The sequence below is a fragment of the Leguminivora glycinivorella genome, chromosome 23 (assembly GCF_023078275.1).
Source record: "Leguminivora glycinivorella isolate SPB_JAAS2020 chromosome 23, LegGlyc_1.1, whole genome shotgun sequence".
Classification (NCBI taxonomy): Eukaryota; Metazoa; Arthropoda; class Insecta; order Lepidoptera; family Tortricidae; genus Leguminivora; species Leguminivora glycinivorella.
Window position 1 is genome coordinate 8,555,979 of NC_062993.1, and position 25,545 is coordinate 8,581,523.

General features: G+C 36.2%; 1 protein-coding gene and 1 long non-coding RNA gene across 5 annotated transcripts in view; one reads left to right on the plus strand and one right to left on the minus strand.

Annotated features, from left to right (window-relative positions):
- LOC125238358 (homeobox protein MSH-D-like) overlaps positions 1 to 25,545 on the plus strand; it is a 50,016-nt gene that overhangs the window by 10,757 nt on the left and 13,714 nt on the right. The window lies entirely within an intron of this gene.
- Positions 12,085 to 16,391, minus strand: LOC125238359. Of its 3 annotated transcripts, none has more exons than XR_007178434.1 (3): positions 16,096 to 16,391; positions 14,564 to 14,661; positions 12,085 to 12,977 (listed from the first exon to the last, which is right to left on the minus strand). It is a non-coding gene; the product is annotated as an uncharacterized LOC125238359 (long non-coding RNA). The 3 variants fall into 3 exon arrangements; XR_007178435.1 differs by lacking the exon at positions 16,096 to 16,391 and adding an exon at positions 15,464 to 15,581; XR_007178433.1 differs by lacking the exon at positions 16,096 to 16,391 and having other exon boundaries at positions 14,564 to 14,790.

Genomic DNA, 25,545 nt, shown 5'->3' on the forward strand with positions numbered 1-25,545 from the left:
CCTTTCCGGGTTTGCTCGTCTGCCTATATGTTCGAAAATCGAAATTTCGTCTGGAAGATGAGCTCCCACAATGCGCTGAGGCTAGTTGATGAGGTTACCTATGGACATTTTTGTTTAGATTCTACAAGCAGATATACCTGAGGCCGGCACAGGAAATCTTAGAGACAGATACGACAATAATAACAGACGACGCGTAAGACAGTTAACCATCAGTAAATTTGTAAGTGTAACTGAAGAAAGGCTTAGGACTAGGATCATGGACCTTAACTCTGAAGTCCTAATATGGCTTCCCATCAAAGAAAGACCCTTTTGATCTGAAATTCTAAATTTCATAAATAGGATCTTATTTTTATGAAGTATTCAGGGATCATCTGATAAGAAACGGAAACAAGTGAATGCTGAAATGACGGGCGATAGAGGTATGGAAGAGAAGGACATGCTGCGCCGTCTCCAATTGACTGGAATAAGGGCAGGCGAATGATGATCATAGGGATCCTTTATCGGAAGATCAGCGCTGGAAGTCACCAGCAACACGCTTAGATGAGGCCATTTCGTAGCACTTCGTTCCTTTCTGGCTTGTTCTTATTATGTGTATTTTGTCTTGCCTGATGTGTTCAGGAATAAATGTTTATTCTATTCTGTAGGTTTATTAAGAATAAGAATATTTTTATTTGCTTTAAACATTACCATAATTATATAACATGCATGCATACATAGGTGTTAAAATAACAAAAAACGGTAGGTTTCTATGTTTAACCAATTGCTGGTATGCAAATATTTACATAAACTTAAAGCTATAATTAAAAGTAAACTATGTACAGTGTCAATAAATTACAGGTAATTGACTGTTATTATTTACAATTAAGTGACTTCTTACACATATTTCAAGTCAAGGTATTCTTTTATGCTATAAAAATTTTTACTGTTAAGCCATTGATGCAATTTCACTTTAAACATTTGAATATTCATATTTTTCATATTTAGATGTGATCTGCTGAATGTAGCCACAGTCAACAAATTTTTGATGCCTAATGAGTCTTATGTCATTTCAGTAAGAAAATTTGTCGTTCTGATCAACAATAACGCTTTCACGCTACGCATGAAATAAATGCAATGTTGTTACGAATACGATAATTCCATTACGCCCTTATCGCGTTTAAAAAAAAAACTATTCCACGGTGCATTAGACACAGCACAATTTAATTCCCCAAGTTTAAAATTACGCCATGCATCGGTTGCTATCAAATAAAAAATAATCAATAGGTAATGAAAAGAAATTATTGGAACGTTATCGGCGCTGGTTAGGATATAATTGGATTTATTTCAAGGGTTCCATGGAATAATCGTCGCAAATCTCTAGAGTAAGGCTAGGCTAACTTTGCACGTATGCAAAACTTTGAAGTTTATTAAATTTATACACATTCGATGTTATCCACAGTGTGGATAGTTTAAGTAGACTCAAATAGAGACAAAATGAGCAGACAATTTTTCTGATAAGCGATTGGTACCTAAAACGAAACTAAAGCCTGAGTGGTCGTATAACAACTGTTGTAAGTCCATTGCCGGACAGAAAAAAGCGGCAGCGAATGATTCGAACGATTCCTTGGAACACTCCCCATTATAGATGATCTATAATACAGAGCGAGGCAATGTCTGTCGAATCCCTAAAAATATTGTTATCAAATAACAAATCAGTAATAATGAAACGTTTTTATATTAAAGGAAAAAAAAAGAAGAAGGAAAGAGGAAGGTTTTTTTCCTTTAATATAAAAATGTTTAGAATCGTTAGCAGACGTTTCTGCTTGTTAAAAATTAAATTTAATAATGAAACGGCTCGCCCGGCAAAGCGTGAAGTCCCCGATTTTTCACTTATACTTTCGTCATTGGCTTTTTTGCAAATTTGACCTTTTAGGGACTTCATAATCCTCATACCTTACATCCTCCTCATATAAAGCGTATTGTCCCCGGTTATATGTAATTTGTACTTTGGTAATCCGGTTTTAACGATTTTCCCAATCGGCACACCTTCTTAGAGGCCTCACTTATCTCACGAATCCCTAAAAATAATGTTATCAAATAATAATTCAGCAATAGGTAATGAAACGGCTGGCCCGGCGAAGCGTGAAGTCCCCGATTTGCGCCAATTACGTGAATGGAGGCAGCCAATCAAATAGAGGAGTGATATCGATGAGGCGATTGGTCACGTGTGTTGCATTTACCTTTATTCGATTTATATTTATCTACGTGGGAAAATTTTCTAATGTAAACTACAACTAAAGCTTGACCAGATATATACATATAACTACGCGCCATGTTGCGGAATTTCATTAGAACAATTTTCTTCATACTAAACTGAACTGTGATGCAAACATGAGAATAACAGGCCTCTTGACAATAGTCATATAAAAAAAAATATATATATATAAATTTAATGTAAACAAAGCATGAGGTTTAGTACCCTGGGCCATGGATGCTGGCGGTAGGGCATTTCCTCGTTGTATCGCAGTTATCATGATCCATGGCAACCCTTCTCCAGTTGGTATATTTCCCCATTCTCCTACTATTCCACAGAGTCACAGTATAAACCAGTAATAACTCTTCTTACAAACTTCACGCCGCGCGGTGTGTCCCCCTCCCTCCCCTCGCATGCAGCGAAAACATGCGAAACTGGTAATTATTGGGCTGGACAGTCGGGGCCGCGTTTGCGCGCTGTTTTGATGTGTGTGTGAAAATGACGTCAGTGCCGAGGTCATTTCGTTACTGTAGTGTTTATGGATGTATGGAGATCAGTTCTAAAATCCGGATATAACATTCTTCACAATTCCTAGACTTCCAGAAAAGTAAGTGGTTTTTATACTTATATTTTTGCAGCGTTAGGTAAAAGTGAGATATAGTGATGCATTAAAATCAATAAGGATTTACCTGTAACGACATTAATTACTTTGCAACCAAATACTTGTTTTTTATTTAGGTAGATGATGCGATCTATCTTATCTCGAAAGTTTGGTACCTACTTAAATATTGTGGAACCATCTATTCAGACATTTAATGTAAATACTATTTCGTCAGTATTTAAGAAAAAACACGTATCTACTTGAATGGTACGTAGTAGAAAGTGCGTTTTTGTTTTAAATAATATCTAAGTATAACATATAAATTACCACATACGTGATCTGAAAAGCCGTCCCCGTGAATATCTCATTTTGCTCGGGATCGTTACACAATCTAGTATTGCGCTTATGAGACTAATATATGAATAATATTTTTTTGTGTATTCAATAATGACTGGTGTGGTATTGTTATACTAATACTTACAGTTACCTAATAGTACCTATTAGATAACAACAACTTACTTTTTACGAAGTTGATTGATTAACTTTATAGTAATTTTGTTCAACCCTGCGTGACCTTGCGCAGTAGAGACCGCCCGCATCTACCTGCCGGAGATTAACTACTGAATATTCCTTATACTGTGACAGAGTCAAGCCACCTTTTCTTTCAAGGTGCCTATCTCATCTGCCGGGATTTGCACCTAACTACCCACTTTACCCATGAGCTTCATCATCAAACAAAAATAGAGATGGTCGAGAAGTGAAAGATCTTAAGGATCATATGGGTTAATTCCAGAAAAGATCACCATGAGTCGAAACGTATCCGAAAGATTACTATGACCAGCTAAAGTAAAATTAGAAAATATTCTAAACCGTAGCAATAAATTTAGCTTTTTTTTATAGATTTACTAGCTTTTACCCGCGGCTTCGCCCGCGTAATAAAAGTACATTAAGATTTTCATTTGGATCAGTAGGGACCGTAGGTTTCTCTGTAGGTATATTTATCTGCGATTATTTCGATCGCACATAATGTACTTTTGCTTGCAATGATTGTAGAAATATTACACATCGACCACAGCGTAGGTAATTCTATATACGCTGGGGAAACCTTCATAAACATCCCACATAGCCCGTATTTAGACACTATGATCGGTGGGTAAAAAGTACTTTTTTCTATTATCCCTTACAATTTTTTACATTTTGCTTATACTTATCGCAAACGTAATCTTCAAGCAAGCAAACAACGATCGTCTTAGAGCACATTGATTGTAAGAGACCGCCGACCGATTATCCGTATCCCTCTAACGATACCCATATTATCCGTATCCGTATCCGTATCGCTATCGCTATCGCTATCGCTATCGCTATCGCTATCGCTATCGCTACCCCTATCGCTATCCCTATCCCTATCGCTATCCCTATCGCTATCCCTATCGCTATCCCTATCGCTATCCCTATCCCTTATCAAGATGTTTAATGATATAACACTTTAAGTTCTCGCGCTTTGTACACATATTTAAAGTCACATACAGGTCGAACGCGATTAATTAACATTATTTTTACCTTTTTCCCCAACGTTTCGGCCAGGTTGCACTGGCCGTGGTCGCGGAATCCTGACGTCCCAGCAAAATGTCACCGGAAATGTAAACAACACAAAACTACCCGATATTAATTTATATAAATGTTCGGGGTAGACAAATAAATATAATCTACCCGCTTTTAGTTAATGTTTATTTCCCACCATGTTTATTTTAAAGGTAAAAATAATGTTAATTAATCGCGTTCGACCTGTATGTGACTTTAAATATATGTTTAATGATTTCTTATCAAGTGCTAAAATATAAAGTTTTAGTCAGGGACCAAACGACCTCTTTTACAAAAAGTCGTCGACATCTCTTCTAAATACCTAAAACAGGTATGGATGTGTTCCTCGTTATCTCCAGATTACGAATTGACCTGTTTTAGTTTAAGGAGGGGGGGACGGGTTGAGAAAAAGGGGGAGAAAGATGGCGGCCGACCATCATAGATATTTATTCACATCTCGAGTCCTATGGCACCAATCTGTTCGTGCAAGGTGTCGTTTGAAAGCTTATTAAAACTACTTTAATTGTTTTTAAATAACTATACTCATAAAAGTAACCGTTTACGAAATATTTGAAAATATGTGTTTTTTTATCGCGCATGAATTGCACAAGTACTAGAAAAAATGCGTCTAACTCAATAAACAATAACTTTACCGCAATTGATGTTATTATAAAATTTTCGCGTCTATTCATGTTCTTTATAAAAATATAAGTTTCATTGGTATATGATAATATATAACCATGTAATTACGAATTTGGTTTAGCAGGAGTCACTCTGCCCGGTCGCAGAAATGGGCGCTGACCGTAGTAAAGTATTCAATATTTTTGAGGTCCTATTTTACGGATCCATATGCGAGAGGTATCGTTTCAAAGCTAATTAAACCTACTATATTTTTTTATAAATAACTATAATCATAAAGGTAGCTGTTTAGAAAATATTTGAAAATAAGTGTTTTATAGACCATGAGTCGCATAAGTACCTACTGGTAAAAAATGCTTCTTAATCAATAAAAAACAACTTTTCCGGAATTAATGTTAGTATAAGATTTACGCGGAATTTCGTGCGCTTTCTAATAACATAAGTTTTATTGGTGTATGATATTATATAACCAAGTAATTACAAATTTGGTTAAGTAGGGGCCACAGCGCCCGGCCACGTATGGATGCTGACCGTCGCCAAATTTCCTATATTTTTCAGATCCTATTTTATTTAACAGGAATCTTTTGAAAGCATATTATGCGTACTATCATTAGTTCTCAATAATTTTAGTTGTAACTGTAGTAGCTAACAAAATATTTGAAAATATGCATTGGAACCGATGTGAGTAAAAAATGCTTCTAGCTCAATGAATTATATTTTTTCCGCAATTGATATAATAACAAATTAAACGGCGAAATATATGACCTTTTCAAATAATAAGTTTTGTCAGTATTGCATAAACAATTAATGTTAATTTATCCATCATACTCACTGCGCACCGTCATATACATGGATGACCTTTTCGTTGCCGTTTTCATAATTTTTAAGATTGTATCTTGGTGCATGACCAATAACTTTACCGCAAATAATGTTCTGATAAGATTTACAGGACATTTCATATGCTTTCTAAAAATATAAGTTTTATTGATGTATGATATTATACAACCAAGTAATTACGAATTTGGTTTAGCAGGTGTCACTGCACCCCCGTGACGTAAATAGGTGCTAACTTTCGCCTAATTTTATGTATTTCTCAGATCCTATTTTAGCGATCAATTTGTGAGAGGTATCATTTGAAAGCATATTATGCGTACTATCGTTACTTTTTAATAATTTTAGTCGTAATTGTAGAAATTTACAAAATATTTGACAATATGTGTATTTTTACTGTATATGAATAGCATTCGCACTGATACGAGTGAAACATGCTTATAGCTCAATAAATTATATTTTTCCGCAATTGATATAATAACGAAATGAACCGCAAAATGTATGGCCTTTACAAAAAATGAGTTTTATTAGTTTTTCTTAAACAATTAATGTTAATTTGCCCACCATCAAGCAATGCACGGTCAATCGTCATATAAACGGATATCCACCGCCGTTGCCTTAATTTTTTCATCATTTTACAGATTTTATTTTACTGATCAATTGAGTATATAATTAAGTAAATTCGATACGTGATAGATTATATTTATTATGAATATACGATTAGTGAAATAAAATCTGAAAAATCATGAAAAAAGGCAACGACGGTGGACATCCATTTATATGATGGTGCGCAGTAGGTGAGCTGAACAAATTCAAATTAATTGTTTATGCAATACAAACCAAACTTATTTTTTGTGTAAGTCATACATTTTCCGTTTATTTTGTTATTATTTCAATTGCGGAAAACTATAATTTATTTAGCTAGAAGCGTGTCTTATCAATGCCAATGCTGTCAGTCAGCACCCAATATCGTGACAGGGCGCAGTGACCCCTGCTAAACCAAATTCGTAATTACTTGGTCATATATTATCATACACCAATAAAACTTATATTTTTAGAAAGCTCATGAAATTTCGCGTAAATTTTATACTAACATTAATTGCGGTAAAGTTATGGTTTATTAAGTTAGAAGCATTTTTTATCTGTATATGTGCAACTCGTGCTCGAAAAAAAAAACTCATGTTTTCAAATATTTTGTAAACAGCTACCTTTATAACTATAGTTATTCAAAAATAATTATAGTAGGTTTAATTTTCTTTCAAATGATACCTCTCACATATGGATCCGTAAAATAAGAACTTAAAAATATTGAATACTTTACTACGGTCAGCGCTCATTTTTATGCGACCGGCGGAGTGACCACTACGAAACAAAATTCGTAATTTAATGGTTATATTATCATTTACCAATAAAACTTTAATTTTTAGAAAGCTCATAAATAGTCGCGTAAATTTTATAATAACATCAATTGCGGTAACGTTATTGTTTATTGACTTAGAAGCATTTTTTACCAGTACTTGTGCGATTAATGCTCGATAAAAAACACATATTTTCAAATATTATGTAAACAGCTACCTTTAATGCTATAGTTATGTGTAAACAATTATAGTAGGTTTAATTATCTTTAAAACGATACCTCTCACATATGGATCCGTAAAATAAGACCTCAAAAATATTGAATACTTTACTACGGTCAGCGCCCGTTTATGCGACCGGGAGGATAACCCCTGCCAAACAAAATTCTTAATTACATGGTTATATATTATCATATACCAATGAAACTTACATTTTTAAAAAGAGCATGAATAGACGCAAAAATTTTATAATAACATCAATTGCGGTAAAGTTATTGTTTATTGGATTAGACGCATTTTTTACTAGTACTTGTGCAATTCATGCGCGATAAAAAAACACATATTTTCAAATATTTCCTAAACGGTTACTTTTATGAGCATAGTTATTTTAAAACAATTAAAGTAGGTTTAATAAGCTTTCAAATGACACCTCGCACGAACAGATTGGTGCCATAGGACTCGAGATGTGAATAAATATCTATGATGGTCGGTCGCCATCTTTCCCCCCTTTTTCTCGACCCGTCCCCCCTCCTTAAACTAAAACAGGTCAATTCGTAATCTGGAGAGAACGAGGAACATATCCATACCTGTTTTAGGTATTTAGAAGAGATGTCGACGAAAATCGTGAAGGAGACGACTTGTGGCCAAATTGGCTCTAGACTATTTAACGCTATCGCTATCCCTATCGCTATCCCTATCCCTATCGCTATCCCTGTCGCTATCCCTATCGCTATCCCTATCCATATCCCTTATCAAGATGTTTAATGATATAACACTTTAAGTTCTCGCGCTTTGTACACATATTTAAAATCACATACAGGTCGAACGCGATTAATTAACATTATTTTTACCTTTTTCCCCAACGTTTCGGCCAGGTTGCACTGGCCGTGGTCGCGGAATCCTGACGTCCCAGCAAAATGTCACCGGAGATGTAAACAACACAAAACTACCAGATATTAATTTATATAAATGTTCGGGGTAGACAAATAAATATAATCTACCCGCTTTTAGTTAATGTTTATTTCCCACCATGTTTATTTTAAAGGTAAAAATAATGTTAATTAATCGCGTTCGACCTGTATGTGACTTTAAATATATGTTTAATGATTTCTTATCAAGTGCTAAAATATAAAGTTTCATGGTTTTATCATTTAAAATTAAGAAATCCCATACAAACTTTCAACCCCTTCATCCCTTTTTTTCGAAATAAAAAGTAGCCTATGTTCTGTCTCAGGGTCTAAAGATTGTCTGTTCCAAATTTCATCAAAATCGGTTGCGTGGTTTAAGCGGGAAAGCGTAACAGACAGACAGACAGACAGACAGACAGACAGACAGAGTTACTTTCGCATTTATAATATTAGTATGGATTGCACAAGCATCCAGTTAGTTATGGGTACAGACATTCAGCATTAAAAGAGCGAAATCAGTAGGTACGCATCAAGTTATCTATCATTCTCTTACAACTATAGTGTGGCCTTGTACAGTCAGCTGCAGAGAAAAGTAGACCCCCTGCATACAAATTTGTACCTATCATAGAAATATTATATTCATACAATAAACACAAAGGCCCTTTTCTATGGAAAGTCACTAAGTACTTATTTTCATAGACCAATCTTGCAGATACTTTGAAATGCCATCGAGATATAAAATATTTTTAAAGGCATTGCTACCTACCGACACTGACTGTACGACACTTCAATAATCCATATTTCCAAACCGGTCGCCATTGATACGTCAAAAAAGTACCATCTGTGACAGCACAGTCGCCATGTTTGATACTTAGTCATAAATCAAGACAAATGTCAATGGCGTATTATAGTAATGGAGAAAAACGTGAAATTAGCGCGCGAAGGGCTTCGTTAAGGGCCAGGTGATGATAGGAAAATAGAAATAGGAAGCGTATTATGTGCAATTTAAGATACAGTCAGTGGTGAAAGCCAATTACTATTTTCTTTGACGTATCACATACGCCAATTTAAGCATATATCACAGTCACATGACCTCACATCACAAATGACGTGTCACCGTTGTATACGTATATGTATTATAAATTTTTTAGGGTTACTAAATTGTATTAGTTGTATATCCATACTAATATTATAAATGGGAAAGTGTGTGTGTATTGTGTCTGTTTGTTTGTCCGTCTTTCACGGCAATACGGAGTGACGAATCGACGTGATTTTTATGAACACGACAAAATCACGTCGATTCGTCACTCCGTATTGCCGTGAAAGACGGACAAACAGAGCGAATAGCGACAGTGGCGACACCCATATCTCCAGCAAGATAAAATCTTCCGTAGGTACTATTTTATTATCTCTCACATAAACTTGCACTTCTCGCCATAATTTACCTCTGATTTAAATTCGCCTGCGCACAGCAATTTTTATTCACGTAGCAACACTTAATAGAATACAGAGTGGGGCCTGTAACAAAGGCGAACAATTGAACTCTAGGCTATTCTCCTTATACTGATCAACATTTGTTCGGCGACTTTTAAAAATATCTTGTATTTTGATTTTTATCACCCTTGAAAGTTTTTTCTAAGAGGTAATGTATTGCGAATTCTGTTAAGTCTAAAGTGTGACAGACAACGTCAATGACAACAATAATGGCGTACATTGAAGCTAATATTTATTTTGTATTTTAAAAATTTAAATACTTCATAATTTTTAAAAGTCACTGAACAAATGTTGATCAGTATAAGGAGAATAAATAGCCTACAGACGCAAGCCACGGTGTAAGCGATGAGCTATCTATGATAGAAACGAACAAAAATTAGTCCGTGTAAATAAAAGAGACGCCATGATAGCGCGAGTGAGTAGTTCGTCGCCGAGCTATGAACTATAATTTTCTCTCTTATTTATGCTGGGTTTACACGGGCTTAGTAGCTAACAGTGGCGGCTGATGAAAATTTCTGCTAGGCAACACTGAGCAAAAAGAAACCTATATTAGGTACTTTACTAGTAATCAATTTTAGGCAAGCCTGTGGGAATCGGCTTGTATGGATCAGCCGCTGCTGGTAGCTAATGATTAGTGCATGTCACTAATACTTGTCACATGCGTGTAAACACAGTACAAGTGCTTAGTATTAGTGCAACTGCGAGTGCAAGTGAATAGAAGTCAGTTCTATTTACTAAGCAACAAGTATCTATGGCCGGCAAAAAATACGACTGATACTTGTCACTTTTCAAGTGGTGTAAACATTACTGACAAGTGAAGTTCAACTACTCCAGTGATTAGTTTACTTCGTTACCATGGCAATATCTTGTAACTAATACTATTCTCTAATACCCATATGTTGCAGAGAATGTTAGACTTTGATTTTTTCAACAGCACACTATAACACAACTTAAGAATGCATTTAAGTATAATTTTGATTAATTATTAATAGATTTAATTTTCTCTTTGTTTAATTAATAGCACTATATATAATATAACTTATAACTAGCTTCTCTAGAGGTAAATCACTGTTTTTTTTATATTACAAGTAGATATTTATCTTATCAGTTAATGTAAAAGATAAGTGGAATCTCGATAACTCGAATCTCAAGGGAAAAGCAAAAAAATTCGAGTTAACGAGTTTTCGACTTAACAAGAACTTCGAGATACAGTGGTTTAACTGCTGGAATTTCGACTTACAAAGGCGCGATTTCTAGGTTTGTTTTTCGATTTGTAAAGTAAGTTTTATATTACGTACCTATATTTAGTAGGTACAGTATTATATAACAAATGATACATAAATGAAATAAAGTCTTCAGTTTCCTTTTTGTACTCATATTTATTTATTTAATCTTTATTGAACAAACAACTTATGGTACAAAAGGTTTACTTTATTCCAAAAAGCATTCTCTACTAGTCAACCTTTAGGCAAAAAAGAATGTTGTATGTAGTGTTAGAGTAAAAACACCAGGTCACCACTATTAATTATACAGTTTATTAAACGGAATCTCAAAATACAAGTTCAATGACGAGCTATCTTCAAGTGACGCTCTGAGTCCGTCTGCCGCCATTTTTGACAGCGATGCCTAGGGATGGGGACCAGCGACTAGTGATGTCCTTACATTCGCCCATTCTGACCTTGACCTTTCGTCCCGAAGGTCTCTGCTATCCATGCTGCTACTGATGACTGCCGCAGTCAACGCAGCCGAAGCAGGCCGCGCCTCCAACTGGTGGCGGTAGACTTCATCTGTTCATTTGTTCTTTTCTTTTCTGCAAAGTGAACAAGAACTTTGTATACTCCAGCTATACACTCAGGCCCTGGTCCTTTGAAGTGATTAACTCGAGAACCGTTGGAAACGGCCGGTGTAGTTTAAGACTAACTTACACCAAGATATGTAATTGGCCTCATTTTATAGTCGAATCATAGTAATGACATAACTAAACTCAAGATTGCATGACCAGACTAGCCTAGTACAAGTAAGTCAGGTCATTATTTAACAAATCCACAGCCAGTAAGGCTTTAAAACTATTAAGGTGCGATGGTACGAAAAGTACATGTTTTACCGCCATGATCGATACTATATATTAGTCAAATTAATTATGTAAAATAGATGACATCTAGCGGCGGGCAGGTAATTACTGGTGTACAAAACACCATCTAATATTTGCTTGTAAATAACTTCACCCATCAATACATTTCATTTATTTTCAGGCAAGTATTATGCCATTTATGCCTTAAGTTAAGACTTACGTGAGCGGTGCATTCCAAACTAACCAACCGCTCAATATAATAATGATGATTGGCGTCGTTTAAATAGCAAATACATGGAACAAACTCACAGTTGGCTTCGTCACTGTAGGCTGTGAAGCTCCCCACATGCGCAAGAAGGCGTACAACTCGTGAGAGGTTAACATGACACACCCTATGCGTGATCATAGCCACCTTCCAACACAGCACAAGCTCTTGTTAAGAAGCTCTGTAACATACATGGGAAATACTAAGTTCCTTAATGTAACGAGAACGTGATAATTTTTCCTTGGAACTAAGCCAGTAGGTGATAGAATCAGTACAACACAACTGTCGTTCAAGTAACATGATAAGGTTACGAGAAATTAATTTACAATTGGCATAGTAGGTGCTCTCAATTACAGATCCGGCTTACATAGCCGTTAAATAATTTAGTAATAAACAATGACAATCAAGACATTACAAAATATTGTCATGTTTTTTTTTTTTTTGAATATATATTAAGCAGAATACATGGCTGTTCCTTGGCAGGACCTTTAACAACCGCTGATTATTTTTTTCTATCAACATGATAAAATTAATAAATGGTAATAATCAATGTGTACTAGCCACCAATTTTGCTATAAGACAACACACATTACCATATCAAATCTTCATACGAAAGCCACGGTGATACGGCTTCTTTCGTGGCTGTCAGCGCAACGACCGCAGAAGTTGGCCCTTCATGACAAGGTTGTCGCGCAGCCTGTAGCATGCATTCGTTCAGCTAGGCATTCCGAACAGTTGCTCTCTCCGCTCTATTGGAAACCGTAATTTCACCAGCGACCTCTGGAAAGTATGCATGTAAGTGACCCTTTCAAGGTAACCTTGAGATCATTACTCTTTAAGGTCATAAAACATGCTTTTGACAAACAAGGTCTCAAGCTAACCTCTTAAGGATATACCTCTTAAGGACTATATAACACATGATGGCATCTCTGAAGACCTTCATCACAAATAACAGAAGCAGAACAATCCTCTTAAGGATAGACTATATAGCACATGATGGCGTCTGTAAGACCTACATCACAAATAACAGAAGCAGAACAATCCTCTTAAGGATAGACTATATAGCACATGATGGCGTCTGTAAGACCTACATCACAAATAACAGAAGCAGAACAATCCTCTTAAGGATAGACTATATAGCACATGATGGCGTCTGTAAGACCTACATCACAGATAACAGAACAGAACTAGCCTCGTAAGGGTAGTCTATATAACATATGATGGCGTCTGTGAAGACCTACATCACAAATAACAAAAACAGAACAATCCTCTTAAGGAAAGTCTATGTAACACATGATGGCGTCTATGAAGACCTACATCACAAATAACAAAAACAGACCAATCCTCTTAAGGATAGTCTATATAACACATGATGGCGTCTCTAAAGACCTACATCACAAATAACAGAAACAGACCAATCCTCTTAAGGATAGTCTATATAACACATGATGGCGTCTGTAAAGACCTACATCACAAATAACAAAAACAGACCAATCCTCTTAAGGATAGTCTATATAACACATGATGGCGTCTGTAAAGACCTACATCACAAATAACAGAAACAGACCAATCCTCTTAAGGATAGTCTATATAACACATGATGGCGTCTGTAAAGACCTACATCACAAATAACAAAAACAGACCAATCCTCTTAAGGATAGTCTATATAACACATGATGGCGTCTGTAAAGACCTACATCACAAATAACAAAAACAGACCAATCCTCTTAAGGATAGTCTATATAACACATGATGGCGTCTGTAAAGACCTACATCACAAATAACAGAAACAGACCAATCCTCTTAAGGATAGTCTATATAACACATGATGGCGTCTCTAAAGACCTACATCACAAATAACAGAAACAGACCAATCCTCTTAAGGATAGTCTATATAACACATGATGGCGTCTGTAAAGACCTACATCACAAATAACAGAAACAGACCAATCCTCTTAAGGATAGTCTATATAACACATGATGGCGTCTGTAAAGACCTACATCACAAATAACAAAAACAGACCAATCCTCTTAAGGATAGTCTATATAACACATGATGGCGTCTGTAAAGACCTACATCACAAATAACAGAAACAGACCAATCCTCTTAAGGATAGTCTATATAACACATGATGGCGTCTCTAAAGACCTACATCACAAATAACAGAAACAGACCAATCCTCTTAAGGATAGTCTATATAACACATGATGGTCCGTCTCCAAAGACCTGCATCACAATAATAGGTCTTATGCACATGGTCCGCCTCCTTAGGCCTGCATTGCATAAACAGAACTACTTAAGAAACAATAATCAAAGTGCTAAATGTATAGCAGACATTAAAGTAATCATTATAATTATGACTCACACTTTAAGTGACGGAAATCACTTCATTTGTGGATATCACATTAATTACACTACCATGGATACCACAAGATTCAGGTACAATGTGCTTATCAGGAAACCCTGTGAACAGAATATATTATTAACATCATGTAAAGGCAACACAACTCGGTTCTTAATCCGGCGTGTATATATGCAATGGAAACTCAGTTCTTAATCTGAAAGTAATAAGACAAGCACAACTCGGTTCTTAATCTGAGACTAATAAGACAAAACACAACTCGGTTCTTAATCCGGCGTGCATATATGTAATGACAACTCAGTTCTTAATCTGAGACTAATAAGACAAAACACAACTCGGTTCTCAATCCGGCGTGCATATATGTAATGACAACTCAGTTCTTAATCTGAGACTAATAAGACAAAACACAACTCGGTTCTCAATCCGGTGTGCATATATGTAATGACAACTCAGTTCTTAATCTGAGACTAATAAGACAAAACACAACTCGGTTCTCAATCCGGCGTGCATATATGTAATGACAACTCAGTTCTTAATCTGAGACTAATAAGACAAAACACAACTCGGTTCTCAATCCGGTGTGCATATATGTAATGACAACTCAGTTCTTAATCTGAGACCAATAAGACAAAACACAACTCGGTTCTCAATCCGGCGTGCATATATGTAATGACAACTCAGTTCTTAATCTGAGACTAATAAGACAAAACACAACTCGGTTCTCAATCCGGCGTGCAACTTGTCTTATTTTTCCCGTGCCCCTAAGGTAACACGCTTACTATATATACCATTATTGAAACACATTCCAGTCAAGCAAGAATAATCATATGGCACTTGGCTTGACTTATCGAGGTTTCACTACATTCAAATAATGTAATATTTTATCTATCATTGTTCACTTACCAAATGGTTCTTGACAAAGGTATTTATATATCATCATCAGGCATGGTGCATAAGCTTAATAATTAAACCATCAAGCTTGCCAGACACACTAGAGAGGTGCTCCAGCTGTAGGTATATGTGCAATTTAAAGCACAACATTATCCATATAGCTGCCACCTGCACAACTACATAATTTCGTTAGTTGTGTTGTGTTAATACTATGCATATGCAAGAATACTTAGTACAGGTGATTGAGTTTTTATAACAAAATATCATTATTTTTGATTCTTGCAAAAGTCACAAAACATGTAAAATATATATATTCTTGTGAAATCAAGAAGCAATAGAAGTGTACAGTTATTTTTTTTATATTTCAAGGAACAGAACATATTAAAAGTAGACAATACTTGTCAACTTCAAACGTTACCTGTTTGTCATGCTTCGGTTCAGAAACATTCCTTCGCAGTGAAGGGTTAAAATTATTAGAAGCTCCAATTAAGTTATTTACCTCAGATTATTGCACATCTGTTAAAAACTTAACTGATTGGCATGTTTCAAGCCCAATTCCAAATCAAACTGATTTGTTGTAACAGACAAGTATAGCATGTAGACCGTTAAAGTCCATCAGGTCTATAAATATCAAAATCTCTTACCATTAGCTATGACAAATTTTACCAGTGTCATAAATAGTTCAATAGATATCCAGTTTGGTGTTTCCAGCTTTTAGCAAGATTTAACCTCAGGAACTTCTGGAATCATGCCTTACCAATGCAAGTATTTTCAACTTATGGTCAATATTCACCAGGTTACCGGCAGGCAACTACTGTAATCAATAAATTAATCTGGAAAGGAATGTAATTAAGGAACAAATTATATCACTGATAATGCATTAAATGGACACTGGACTATGTCATGATAATAAATGTTCCAAATGTCTGTCTAGGTAATATATTTGTCTTTGGTTCAATTTAGAACATGATTACATTGATTACATTTCTTGTCAAAAATGTTTGCAATGCTAAACCAGCATTATTATAAACAAAACAGCATCAACAATACACTATACTTCAGTGCTATGCCCTTAATTTTAACACACATTATGGTTTTAACAAGATGCATAATTAACCTCATCAAAATATTATTATTATTTTATCAACATTTTTGATGAATTTGTGCCATGTAATATAGCAACATGTTTCCTCATTTAGAAAAATGCAAGATCATACAGAGTTTATATGCATAAGAATGTCACTAAGACAGATTTCAAAATACAGTCCCCGGAGAAGTGTTAGTGAACTTATAACAAAACACAAACAAGACAAGACAGTTGTCAAAGTTTTCTTATGCTTATTTACTCATCCCTTTATACCAACCTGTAGTGAATTTAAAATGTATTTACTGTCAGTATACTTACATAAGCCAGATGCAATGGTACAATATTATTGAGTAGGATAAATACCTTATTCCATGTCATTCCGGACAAACTTATATTTAATATGACAAATAGGGCAAGATAATGATCATCTCTCTTTGTAGATCATTAAACCCATAAAGTCACCTGTTATAAGGAATCATTTAGGTGTAATTTAGATCTAAGTACTTATATCTTATACTCTGTTTCACTGTGACAATTGTCAATATATCACAAGTAGGTTCAATATGTATTATGTATTCTGAAACATATCTGGAAGCACAAAAACACAACACACAAGTGAGCTAATGATTATTCATTACTGCAGCCCCTCTATATATACTGGTAATACTCTTTGCCCGGAGCATTATGTGAATGACAACTTGGATGTGGTTAGCATCTCACCGTCCATGACTTACTGTGGTACTTATTGTGATACATTTTGTGAGTATATAAAAGTATTAGTATCTTCAACATGTACATAACTAAGTTGATCTGAAAGAAAGAAACACAACACAGGCTACTATAGTGGATGTTGATAATTTCAGCCCCAGAGCACTGTGTTTGGATCACTTTTACTTCCGATTTCACACTCATTATGATAAATTATTACTCCAAAGTGTGAATATCTCGTAAACTGCAATGAATCTGAAAGACAACACAAGACACGCCAGCACACTAGGCATGTTCTATCTCTTTGTTGGCACAATTACGGACAACTATTTGATCACGTACTTTGCCTCTTACACTTTTAACTGTATTATATGGTGCTAGTGTCTTTACTCGTTGAATCAGATCGACTGGTGTTAATTAAATACTGTTGGACGACAATAAATGGTTATGAGCGCGGCGCGAGAATGATATTGTCAATTTCGGACAAATTTCATAGTACGGGCGTATATGGGTAACTTAATATCTCGCTTCTGAAACTGTTAGAGTAAAAACACCAGGTCACCACTATTAATTATACAGTTTATTAAACGGAATCTCAAAATACAAGTTCAATGACGAGCTATCTTCAAGTGACGCTCTGAGTCCGTCTGCCGCCATTTTTGATAGCGATGCCTAGGGATGGGGACCAGCGACTAGTGATGTCCTTACAGTAGTTAGTTAAGGTTAAATAAGTAAGTACTGACTACTGATGGATAAGCTTCACGAGATATCGTGTCCTGTGACTCTTGTGTCGACAAAGAAAAAACGTCAACAGCTGTTCGAATGTATTAATTGCACGTGTACAAGACAAAAACAATAGATTTGAAAGCCCTGAACCCGAACATTCATCGTAGATTTTATTGATATTATTTCTGGGAATTCCGAGTAAGACATCCTTTTTTTTTACTTAGTACGACTTACAAAGTCTCCTTTTCGAAATTCGAGTTATAGAGTATAAGAATGTATTATCAATACATCCTAGGGAATCAACATTTTGTTCGAGTTACAAAGTCTGAATAATTCGAGATACCGCGTATTTAGGGGTTCAGCGGAAGGGAATGGCATTTTTATTCGACTTACTGAGGATTTCGACTTAACAAGGTTCGAGTTATAGAGATTCCACTGTAATATAAACACAAACCTGTTTTGTTTATTATTAGTTTATGAAACTATAGGTCTATTTTCTGTTACTTTCATTGTGATAAAAAAAATGTATGACTGTTTGTTTCTAAATTTAAAAAAAATTATATATTGCCACTTGTCACTTTGCTGACAAGCCCCTAATCGCTAATACTAATGACAATAACTAAGCCCGTGTAAAGCTAGCATTACACGGGAGCGACTTTCTTTTGTTCGTTCCCATCGCCGATAGTTCATCGCTTAGGTACTCGCTTTTAGTGGCACCAATGCCTTAGGCACTGGTCCCACCGCGAGCTAGTAAGCTATGAACTACCGGCTGTAAAAACGAACAAAAGATAGACTCCCGTGTAAATAAAAGAGACACGGCGATTTTGATAGCTCACCGCTGGGCGAGTAGCTATAAACATCGCCGTGTCTCTTTTATTTACACGGGAGTGATTATCTTTTGTTCGTTTTTACAGCCGGTAGTTCATAGCTTACTAGCTCGCGGTGGGACCAATGCCTAAGGATAGAAATTGCCAAGTTTCCATAAAAGTATCGCAATTACGGATACCGTGTGGTACAAGATTGGCACTACTTTCCAGAAACTCACATGTTGTCATTTCGAACGTTAACCCTTTGGTTTAAAGTTCACGTCAATCAGATCGCGACAGATGAAGCTTGGTGAAGGAATTTAGCTTGTATGGTTAAGAGATAAGGTATAGTGTATGTATTAATGTTGGTTGTGAATTGCTCACGAAACGCAGACGCCTCAAATGGAGAACCAGCGTAATGTTGGAAGTTGTATTTGCCGATTTTAAAATTCGTTAAAAAAATTTAATTAATCCAATAGAAAGAAAGATAATGTTCGTTAGGTCTCTTTAGAGGACTAAAATGCAAAATATCCAGAGCTACAGAGATACAGCCTAGCAAAAAACAGTCGCCCGGTTTCCTTACCTTTATATTGATTTGAAAAGGGCGACTCAATGATGTTGCCCCTTTCTAATTTATATTTTTTGTCACGCTCTAAAAGACGATAACGAACTAGATAGATGATTTCACGTTTCACGAATTTCATGATAGATAAGATATTAGGGCGGACTGCCGACACATCTATTTCCTTTTCCTGGCGCTGTCCCAACTTTTTGCTGGAGTCTGCTTGGGAACGAATCCTAATTATTGGCTTAAACACTAGTTTTTACGACAGTGGCCGCCATCTTACCTTTCAACACAGAGAGATTATAGCTATGGGCAAATTTATTTAACGATTTTTTTCTCAACCGGTTATATATTTCATTCGAGAACGTTATTTCGTTTTCGGATGGATTGGTTTAAATTAGATCAGCTGTACCTATTTCTTACCTTCGTGTAAAACCACTGAAATACTATTTTCAGTAGGTACATATGATGTTTTCTTCCTGCACTAGTTCGCAATTTCCTGTCTGCAGGTCGAAACTTTAAAGGTACTTACTGAAAAAAGTCGTATGAAACACGTACGAAGAAGTCATTCGTAACTCGTGTCGATTTAAAACACTCCCTTCGGTCGTGTTTTAATTAATCGCCACTCATTTTTAATTTCCTCTTTTCCGACCTTGTGTCGTAAATCGTAACGTACTACATAATATTGTGAAATCAGAGATCATGCTTACACTAGTCGACCAGATCGTTCATACTCTACGTAAGCAATCGGAACCTCAACTGAACGCTAATAGTGAACCATGTGAATGTCATCCTGTACGCTAAGGTGGCTTGTCAATTCGCAGCGTCGTTAATTTGACTTATTACGTAATTAAGGTTTGCAGTCAATTAAGGCAGTGGCTTGAAACGAATTCGGAAATCATAATCTACACGTGAAACGCAAACGTGTCATTTGCAGTTTTTTAAGTGTTTATTCCAGTTTATACTGTCTGTTAAATGTTTGTGAACTTTTTAGTTCCGTTTCCTTGCGTTGCTTTGGTAATTTTCAGTTTGGAGACCTTTTCTGTATATTCTGCTACCTGTAGTCTGGAAGAGGTTGGTGACAATAATGACACCGCTGTGACATACAGAGTGTAACAAAAATGGTGGTGATCCGTTTAAGGGCGTATTCTGTATCGTATTCTGATCAGGAAAAAGTAGAAGAAAAATTTTTTTTCGCGAAAAAAATTTTCATTTTTGTATGGGCCGGGCCGCGAGAATCGGCCGAACCGCCATACAAAGGTAAAAATTTTTTTCGCGAAAAAAAAATTTTCTTCTACTTTTTCCTGATGAGAATACGATACCTGATGAATACGCCCTTAAAGGGATCACCACTATTTTTGTTACACCCTGTATAAACTTTTCTCGGTTTCGCCTAGTTTCAGATTATTACCAATTGAAAAAGAACATCTTATTATTACTCAGTACTCAGTACAAAAGCCCTTTTTAACAGCGTTTTTTTATACAACGTCGGTGGCAAACAAGCATACGGTCCGGATACTGATGGAAAGCGGTCACCGTAACCTATGGACGCCTGCAACTCAAGGTGTGTCACATGCGCGTTGCCAACCGATTAGAAGTGTCCGTCAGGATGGCGTGAGAGATGTCTGAATCGTCACAACATTTGCACCAAATAACTGTACCTAAACTGTACTAAACTGTACCTATACCGGAGAAAACTGTACCTCAAGCAATCACGCATTAAATAGATAGTTTCATAGACACGCCATTCTGACGTCAGGTTGGCGCGCATAGCCGTGTATCGCCCCAACGTGTGGGAACTATGTTCTGGATCATATATCAATAAACTGTACCTAAATTGTACTTCATAAAACTGCCAATAATAATATTTAAATCACACGTGATATCGGTCAAATCAACAACAAAAAATTCTATTGCTCATACAATACAATACAATACAAATACTCTTTATTGCACACCTCAATACACGAAACAACATAGCAAGTATAAACAACAACTTAAGAGGTAAAACAAGAGGCTCATTTGTATGTTTTGCCTACCAATTTGCAACAGGCGCTTGTTTTCTCGTAATACATGTAATAAATGCACATAAATTATTCATTACTTCTGCCTTAGTGCGTTTTCACATTATCCGATCCGATATCGGATGTCGGACCGTTATCCCATACATTACAGGCGCCATCTTGGATTTTTTCTATTGAAATCCTTCCGACATCCGATATCGGATCGGATAATGTGAAAACGCACTAAGGCAGAAGTAATGAATAATTTAAGTGCATTTATTAATTACATGTATTTTGATATACAGGGTTACTTTTTAGTCAGTTAACAAACTTCGTATAAATGATCGCTAAGGTAAATGAAATATACGTTTTGTTTTATTTTTATCCCATCTCAAATAAAAAAAAAGAAAATTGCACCCAAATTATTCCACAAAAACAGTAGAAAACTTGGTCACCCTAGTTACTGACGGCAGCGGCGGAGGCGAGGAGTGAGCGGGGCACTCGCGCGCGGCCAGTGGCAGCGCTTGCGCAGGGGGTGGGGAGAGGCGGGTGGGCGGGGAGCTGAGCGGCGTCGGCAGGGTTCAAAGGTGGCAGCTTTTGTTCTTAGCCGCGCCGGTTTTACAGCGATTACAAATTTTCCTTCATACTTTCACGGGCTTAGGACCGTCAAAGCCCATGTCGATAGTCAATAAAAAACATTTAACATTTTAAGACAAATTAATTCACAGAAGAAGTCGATAAAGTGAAAAACGACATGTGCTTAGGCAAATTGGAATCTGCTATTTACAATAATCGTTTGATTTAGGTACTTACAAATGGAGTCCATTTCTCCTCACTTACACTAATTAAATTGTTTGCAGACATGACATGGGAGACGAGCATTAGGCAAAGCGGTATTTCTTAACACAGGCAGTATCTCTGCCTCGTACAACCTACGAGCCGCTCGCAGATTGTTATTAGCCCTGGCGTACACTCTCACCATTTCATAAAACTCGCGGTTTGAGTACATCGTTTCGCGTTAGCTCACTGGCGTGCGAGGAAAACATAAAACGACTGTCCGTAAGAGAGCGCGGCGTGAGACTGAGGGGCGGTGTTTCTTTTGTAAAGCGGCGAGCGGCGCGCGCGCTCCCCCGCCCCCGCCGCGCGCACACCCCCGTCATACCCAATCATGCGCCGGCCGCCGCTGAACTCAAATGAACCCAAAATCAGCTGTGTGTAGGGTGTCCGTAATTTGTAAAAATTATGAGGAATCAAAATAAAAAAATAATAAATCTTAAAAATAATGTTTTTTTATTGAAATGGGTTCTATTAACGATACTGAATTCAGGTTTTTTTTTTGTAAGGTGACTAAAAAATAACCCTGTATGATCCAGAACATAGTTCCCACACGTTGGGGCGATACACGGCTATGCGCGCCAACCTGACGTCAGAATGGCGTGTCTATGTAACTATCTATTTAATGCGTGATTGCTTGAGGTACAGTTTTCTTCGCTATAGGTACAGTTATTTGGTGCAAATGTTGTGACGATTCAGACATCTCTCACGCCATCCTGACGGACACGATTAGAAATGTGTACAGATGATGCCATCATGAGGCATATAGCCTCTGGTAACACTTTTCAAAAGTGACAAGTAGGTAACACTTTTCAAACAATTTATATTCTAAATTTTCTTAAAGTCGTATAAACATTTCTTGTTTCTTTTAGCCTCAAAAATGCGTGGTTAAAATATGTCCGTTTCCCCATGTTACACCGTGAAGAATATCTACTCAATTCATTTTTGTTTTATTGAAATAAACTGACGCAAACCTTCTTTTGAATCACATTAGGTAGTGAAAGAAGTTGAAGTCCAATTAGCTTAGTGGCTATGCTCCCTTATACTTTACAACACGTGCTTTAAAGTATCATATTTAATATGCATGCGTAATCCATACTAACATTTGATTATAAATGGGAAAATGTGTGTGTCTGTTTGTTTGTCCGTCTTTCACGCAAAAAAGAGCGACTAATTGACGTAATTTTTTAAGAGATAGTTGAAGGGATGGAGAGTGACATAGTGAGTACTTTTGTCTCTTTCTAACGCAAGCGAAGTCTCGGGAAAGAGCTAGTCTGAATTAAAATTTCTGAAACGACGGTGTCCTCTTAAGTGAGCCACGGATTAACAAATGACTGTGAATAATATTCACTGAATATGTAGCAAATACCTAATTATGTATAATGGCAGCAATTCATTGAATATGTCACACAGCTTAGACAGTCCTATTTCTTATTGGAGCTTCTCACAGGTGTATAATAGAGATTACATAACCATTGCGTTGAATACAGATACTGTCAGCAACAAAGCTATGGATAGTGTGACAGGGACAGCGCGATGACATTGACATTACGCTGTCCCTGTCACACCGTGTTATATTGTGTGAGAGCACCATTATACTTAACTTTTGCACGGTATCCATCGATGCCAACTTACCTTTGAGTCTAGAAGTCTTTAACTCTTGCAATTTCTCTCTTTCCTCGAACGCCGAGAAAAACTACGCGACTCGCTGTAATTGCTTACACTTAATTAATTAATGGAGAATCCAATGAGAATTAATTTCCTTTTAATTTGGAATTTGCTGCCTGTTTCTGGAAGATATAATAATTATGGGTATAGCTACTCGCAATTCTAAATGGCAATGTATATATAATATGTGAATGAAGAAACTTATAATGGTTTAAGCGATAAAGGGGTAGGTACTTTTGTTTCCGAACAAATGGGGATAAAAACTATAAATAAGTAGTAGTTCCCTTTTAATTGATGAATGATGATATAAATGACATATCAACAGCTGTCATCATATTCAATATTTAGGCTTTTTTGAAAGCTTTTCGCATTAATTTACTTAATTATTTAGTAACGCATTTAACAATTGGTATCATTTTCGTGGGACTCAGTCAATCTGTGTAAGAATGTCCCATAGTATTTAATATTTATTTATTTATTTATTATTTCTTTATTTATTTTACTAAGTGCATTTAAATACGGTTGGAGGCGATTTTTGTTTTCAAGCCCTCGACTTCATCTCTCGACAATCTGTAGAAAACTGTAAATCGTGTTTTTTTAAAGAACTTTTACAATAGTAGGTAAATGGGATTCTAGTGAAATAAAGAAGGCTCTCGATTTTAACTGACATATTATTTGAATTACAATGTTAAATAAAATTTCTAGTAAAGAAGATCATATTTTTGTGATTACAAGATTACTTAAAAGTATGAAATTCAAGATCGGCCTGGCTGGGACTTTCCTTATTTCACAGCGGAAACGCTACGAAAAACGTACACCTGGTACAGTCTGACCAAAAACAGTAGAAAGTAAAAAGTGGCATCATAGTGCCGTCCTGTTTTCTCACACGTATTGGAGCATTTCTTTTTTTTTGCCATTTTTTTTATTTTGATTTTTTTAGGGAATTTTTGGTCATATGTACTCAGAATCATGATTACGTTCAATCTCACTGAGAGACAAAATGTGTCCCAGAATTCCCATACATTTTTGTTACTTTCCTCTTTTATTACCCCACACAACATGTACGGAAAATGGTAACAAAATAAGAAAAAATCTTAATTATGGGACAATTTTTTCAACCACTAGGATTGAAAAAGCTAGTAATTCTGAGTAGAAATAGCATTTTTTTTTTCAAAAATATCACATTTCATAAAAGTGGCGAAAAGAAATTGTTGAATGTTGCCACTTTTTAATTTGTTCTCATTTTGGTCATACTGTAAATTATGATTCTAGTGAGCAGCCATTTGGGGGCGCTGTTTATTTTCTCTGTGTTTCTGTTCGCCCTGACGTTAAGGTTGGTAGCCAGTGCCATAGAGTCCATCATGAGACACGGCAGCCATTTTTAAATACGGCATTAACACATTTAGTGGCTCGCCAGTCAGCCCGGCACGCGAGTTCTGCCCAAAAACGTACCGCCACCGATATTAAATAAATAATTACACATTTGTCAGATACTCTTAAAAAGCGCAATGTCCGAACAGGCTGCCATATTTGGATGCGCCGGAGTGGCTGCGCAGGTGAGCGCCAATTACTGAGCGGCAAAAAGAGGGACAAATTGTGAAATTCTGCCTGCGTTTAGACCGAACAAGAGTCGGGATGTTTCGAGCGCCTTGCGAAAGGTTACATAAAGATTAAAAAAAGGGGAAATTACGTTCCAA